Here is a 6,536-nt window from a genome sequence, read left to right on the forward strand (position 1 = left end):
TTCTAGTTCTTCTTCTTCTTCAAGTTCAACCCATTGGTCCGCCGCTGCTCCGCCAAGAAGCTGCCGCCGGGTCCCGCCAGTGTTCCCCTGATAGACTCCCGCCATATTAAAAAGGTGTAATAATCAATTTATTGCGCAACTTACATAAATTATTTCACTTTAGAGCGTTTAATCAAAATATGTGATGCATTCTAAATTTTTATTATTTTCAACATATTTGTTAAGTTTATTTAAAATTCTTAAAAAAATCATTAATAACCTCTTATCTTGATCTTTCAAAATATATTTATCTCTCATTTCTTCAACATAAGCATATTTTGCTCTTTATAGATCAGAAAAAAAGACATTTGTGTCATTTAGTGTATTTTAAAAAAATTAACAAATAATTTAATAAAAATTTTAAAATACTTTCTAATCTTATTTTAATTATTTATATCTTGATCTAAAATACATTATAATCGTATCTTAATATATTTTATTTCTTAATAAATTAGTAATAAGCAAAGACTGTTCATCGCCACGCACAGATCAAATAACAGTCAGTCAACCTCGTACATTTTAACATAACTGACTGCCACACACACTAAACGATGGAGGCCCAAGACCTCCATCAGCCTTCCACTCCAATTTCGTACGTACCTTCCAATCACCGTCATCCTTGTACCTATAATATTCTCACGCCAACTGCATATTTTATTGACATTTAATATAATGTTTAATAAAAATCCCGTTAACACTTCACTTTTTTGGGTATAATCCCGTGGGGGGCAACATCATGAGAAGGGAAGGAAAGATGTAGGGAAGATGATTGTGGAAATTTTCCATGGAATAGAATGGAAAAGCAACTGCCCACCTTCACTTTCTGATCTCGCAGAGAACTCTTTCGAGCAGAGTGCACTGGTTATAGCACAACGCCGATACACTCAATCTCTGCGTAGTGCTTATCGTTGAATCTTAAACCAACAATTGGAAACCTAGGGTTTGCAGGCGTCAGAAACGAAGACAAAAAGAGAAAACCGACTTCACTTTCTTTCTTTAGTCTCTGGTCGACCTTGAATATTTCCATCCCATCCCACTACGACATCCCAAGACTTGTTTACATGGAATTTTTTTTTTCTTTTATATAAATCAACCTATTTACAGGTTAAGGCAGACTGAGTTTTCTAAGGTGAAAGGACAAATTTTTTCAAGTGTGTCCTTTATATAAATTAAATAAAAAAATTAAAAGTTATTAACTAATTAATTTTATTAAAATTATAAAATCTATAAAAAATAAGGAAGAATAATTTAGGGCCTCATTCAAATCTTGTTTGGGAAAAACCTAATGGGACAAAACCCCAAACAAAGGAAAAAGAGTACCTTGTATTGTAAATATTACATTGAAAAACAAAAACTTTATATTTGAGTCTACATGTTTCCTCTCGAATCTCCGTAAGTATTTTTGATTTGATCAATCTTCCTTTCATCTAGAAGTATCAAAAAATATCTGAAAATTTGTGAACCGGACCAAATCGGACCGAATCGTGCCTTTTGAATTGGTTTTATGGTTCAATAGTTAGGTTTTGGTTCTAAAAAATTAAAAACTAATATATTTGGTTTGGTTACTGATTTTTTTTTTTTAAATCGTGGTTCGAACCGTACCGAAACTAATATTATACTTATTTATATTATAATTTTTTGAGTATATATATATATATACATATGCATAAATAGTATCACTTCTTAGAAAACTAGCGAGATTCATGAACTCTTTTATTTTTAAGCTTTTATGCGCTATTACTATACTAAATAGTCAATGTAATCTTATTTGATGAGATAGTTTATGAATTATTTTGTTCTACTTTTACTTCAAGACTTGAAGCCTTAATGAAATTATGGGTTTATTTTAATTAAGGAATTTGTTTATAATTTCATATTTTGCAAAAATGTTTAGAAACTAAATGTTAAATAGATAGAATCGAAACTGGCCCGGGTGACGGATTGGTCATGGTTTGGTTTTATATATGTAATGATTCAGTTACGGTTCTTATTTTTTCGGAATCGTTAAAAATGTTTCGATTATTGAATTCTTATAGAACCGACCAATCTGAACCGTTGACACCTCTACTTTCATCCTCCATAATTAATCAAAATAAAAATAATCATCACATGTACCTACAAAAGTAAAAATAGCAATGAAATATTCTTTTGACAGGTACAGGCGGTAACTTCTTTTGTTAATTTTTTATACACATATATACATAAGCTTAAAAAAAAAATTTAGGTCTCCTCAATTGTAGGCCCTAGCTGTAGCCCTGGCACAGGGCCAGCTCTGGGTTAAGGTATAGTTTTTTTGCCCTCACGACATAGCTCAACGATTTGGGGGCGAGCACATACTTGAAGAGTGTGGACTATAGTTGCTATAGAGTCAACGAAAGGTCTCAAGTTTGATTCTAATCATTGGATTTCGTGATTAATTTTTTCTATGAAAATTTTGAAGCTGAGTTACGGAGACTTTTAAAGTGAAAGATTTTATCTTACGAGGTATATATTTTTTTTAATCCATTAATATTCTGTTAACTAAATTTTTTACTCACTTTATTGTCAAAATCTTTGCAGGTATCGTCACCCCCCGCTCCAATCACCAAGACCAGCTCCGGCATTACTAAACTCACCCACATTCGTCAATCCTTTGGGCGAGGAAGCAACTTTACGCAATTTACATAAATTATTCCACTTTAATAAATTAGTAACAAACACCATGCATCGCCGGGCATAGACCAAATAACAGTCAACCTCTTACATTTTAATTCAACTGACTGCCACACCCGCTAAAGGAATTGGACTCTTAAATAATGCCACATGCCATATACAACTTACTTAATTCTACATTTTAATACAATATTTGTTGCTTTTAAAGTCTCGGAGACCGACCCAAAAAACAAATTGAAGAAGAGTCCTGAATTGAAGAAGACGTCAATTATAAAATTATATATTAAATTAAAAATTTTAATTTTTTAATTATAAATTAAACTTTAATAATTTTTTTATATTTTAATACAAATTCATTGCCTGTTTTCACTATTTAATAAAAAAACAAAAAACTTGAAAAAATTACTCCTAAAGAAGAGTCCTGAATTGTAATCCAAGGCACCAATTGATGGTTGCATGAGTGCAGTATTCCTTCATTTTAAATTCACCTGTCAATGCTTAGTTCAAGAAGTACGAGCATTAAACTTCAAGACATAAATTGATTAGTAATTGACGTAAATTTAGTAGATTGTGAGTTTGATCTTCATCTTATGCAAGGGTCAAAAATTCAACCTGCAATTTACCTCGTTTAATATAATCGAAGGCACAAACACTAAAAATCACACAAAGACAATTATTTCAAGAAGTATAGGCATTGATATAAATAAATATGTGCAAACAACCAGTGGAATTAGGTTAGAACTGGTCCAACTAGTGAGTTGTGATATGGAGAAATTTTAATAATATAAATAAATATTAAAATTATTTAAAATTTACTTTTCTTATTTTTTTGAGTTACAAAATCACTAATTAAATTTTGATTTCTAGTTTAGAAAATAAATATTTTTTAATTGACAATATAGACAAGAAGAAAATATCTAAATATGTAAAAGTTGAATAAACAAAAAAATATGAAGTCAACAATAAGGTCCTGCAAAATAAAAAGGTGCTAATTTATTTTTACTTTTTTTAATGCTCAAATCAGTGTGGATTCCTCTTAAAAAAAATTTGCCCTCCAAAGAATTATTTTATCAAATTATTCTCTTAAAATAATGTCATTTATTATCTTTCTTTTTTTATTGCTTTATTAGTTTATATCTCACTATTTATTATTTAATATTAAAAAATAATTCATGGAGAGTAGGAGACCTTTTCGTCTAAATGACCCCTAATTATTTATTATTTAATATTAAAAATAATCTATAAATTTAGAGAGTTGAGGAATTTTTTTATTTAAATAATATATTATTATTTATTATTTAATATTAAAAAATAATTGATAGACTTGTGGGGTTGGGGGCTCTTATCGTCAATGGCGTGATGGATATGTAATCGTAACAGGACTCTTTAACAGTTTAATTCTCCATTTGAATTGATCTGTTGCAAATTTTCAAACTTCAACGTAAAAGGAACTCTTTAACAGTTTAAAATATGTTAAAAGGAAGGATGATTAGTTTATTATTAGCGGTTTAATTGGATTGGTTGTCGAATTTTCAAACTTCGAGAATTTAAATTTGGGCTTGATTGACTTGTTTCATATATTATCGCTGACTTCTCATTCTATTTCGCTTTACCTTTTATTGTTTCATATAAATAAATCAAATTAAATTTACATAAAATAAAGAACTAAACTAAAATTATTATACTTTTAAAAGAGAGAGCTTGACTCACAGTCTCCTGCCTATGGGGAACTTCACACGAGGAGATGTATATATAGATTATAGACTGCTCTTGCAATGGCAAACTCCTAACATATCTTAATTTAAAGTCTTTAGATGTAAATATTTTATCTTAAATATAAAAGATAATGTAAAAAAATTTGAGGTTAAAACTAATCAAGGAATCTTCCTTGGATATTCAAATACTAGTAAGGCTTATAGAATATATAATGTTAGAACAAATACCTTGAAAGAATCTATTCATGTGAAATTTAATGAGCATATTAAAACAAAAAGAAAAAATAAAGATGAAGAGATGATATCCATAGATCCATCTAAGGAAATGGAGAAGTTGAACATTCAAGAAGAAACTAAGAATGAGTCTCCAAACTCTCCCTCTAAAGCCCAAGTCAACCTTTAGAAAAAGAAGACTTAAATAAACTTTCTAAGAGGTTCAAACATCAGCAAGCCACCTTATAGATCAAATCCTAGGGGATTTGAGCCAAGGAATAATGACTAGGGTGTCCCGGCTTAATATTGTAACAATGTGGCATTCATATCAAAAGTCGAGCCAACTTGCGTAGATCAAGCCCTAGAAGATGAGTTTTGGATTAAGGCTATGCAAAAAGAATTAGATCAATTCAAAAGAAATGAAGTATGAGAATTAGTTCCAAGACTCAAAGATAAATCTATAATAGGAACCAAATGAGTTTTCAAGAATAAATTAAATGAAAATGGAAATATAATAAAAAACAAGGCAAGGCTTGTAGCCAAAGGATATTGCCAAGAGGAAGACATCGATTTTGAAGAATCTTATGCCTCGTAGCTAGGATAGAAGCAATCAGGATGCTTTTACCCTTTGCCTCTCACATGAGTTTCATGTTATATCAAATGGATGTGAATAGTACATTTTTAAATGGCTACATAAATGAAGAGGTTTATGTGAGAAAACCTCTCGATTTTGAGAATCCTAATTTAGAAGACCATGTGTATAGATTCAAAAAAGCCTTATATGGTCTCAAACAAGCTCCTAGAGCATGGTATGAAAGATTGAGTAAATTTCTTATTGAGAAAGATTTTTCAAGAGGAAAAGTGGTCACAACCCTATTCATAAAACATGAGGAATCTAATATAATAATAATTCAAATATATGTAGATGATATAGTATTTGGAGGAACAAGTAAAAAGATTTACAAAGATTTTGCAAATTTAATGACTAGTGAATTTGAGATGAGTCTCATGGGAGAACTCATATATTTTCTAGGCCTCCAAATAAAACAATCAAAAGAATGAATCTTTGTCTATCAAGCAAAATATATCAAAGAAATGTTAAAGAAATTTGGGATGAAAAATGCTAAAGCAATAGGCACACCTATGAGTACATCCACAAAATTAGATAAAGATAATCAAGGGATAAATGTGGATCAAAAACTCTATAAGAGTATGATAGGGTCATTACTTTACCTAACGACAAGTAGACCCGATATCATGTTTAGTGTATGCTTATGTGCAAGATTTCAATCAAATCCCAAAGAATCTCATGTATTGGCAGTTAAAAGAATTTTCAAATACTTAATTGGAACCCAAGATGTAGGTTTATGGTATCCAAATGGGGATAATTTTGAATTGATTGGATATTTTGATACGGACTTTGCAAATTGTAAAGTAGACCATAAGAGCCCTTCTAGAACTTGTCAATTGTTAGGAAATAAGTTGGTTTCATGGTTCTCAAAGAAACAAAATTCAATAGCATTATCTACTATTGAAGCTGAATATGTAACTGCCGGTAGTTGTTGTGCTCAAGTTCTTTGGATTCGCCAAGAACTACAAGATTTTGGAATAAATTTTAAGCAAACCTCTATTCGATGTGATAATACCAGTGCAATTAATCTCTCTAAGAATCCAGTGATGCATTCAAGAACAAAGCATATAGAGGTTAGACATCATTTCCTTAGGGACCATGTCCAAAATCAAGAAATATCTTTTGAGTTTGTCTGAATAGAATTACAATTAGTAGATATTTTTACAAAACCATTGCCATAAGAAAGATTTGACTTTATTCGGAGGGAATTAAGGATAATAAATCCCTTTGGGTAACTTAGAATATTAAATAATAATAATAATAATAATAATAATAAATAAATAAAT

The 6,536-nt window shown here is 30.1% G+C and overlaps 1 non-coding gene across 1 annotated transcript; it reads right to left on the reverse strand.

Moving 5' to 3' along the window:
• Positions 1-791: 791 nt before the first annotated feature.
• On the reverse strand, positions 792-937 carry LOC127813825 (small nucleolar RNA snoR135). The gene has a single exon (XR_008026230.1). It is a non-coding gene; the product is annotated as a small nucleolar RNA snoR135 (small nucleolar RNA).
• Between the last annotated feature and the right edge of the window lie 5,599 nt (positions 938-6,536).

Source organism: Diospyros lotus, chromosome 11 (genome assembly GCF_014633365.1).
Source record: "Diospyros lotus cultivar Yz01 chromosome 11, ASM1463336v1, whole genome shotgun sequence".
In the NCBI taxonomy this organism is placed as follows: domain Eukaryota; kingdom Viridiplantae; phylum Streptophyta; class Magnoliopsida; order Ericales; family Ebenaceae; genus Diospyros; species Diospyros lotus.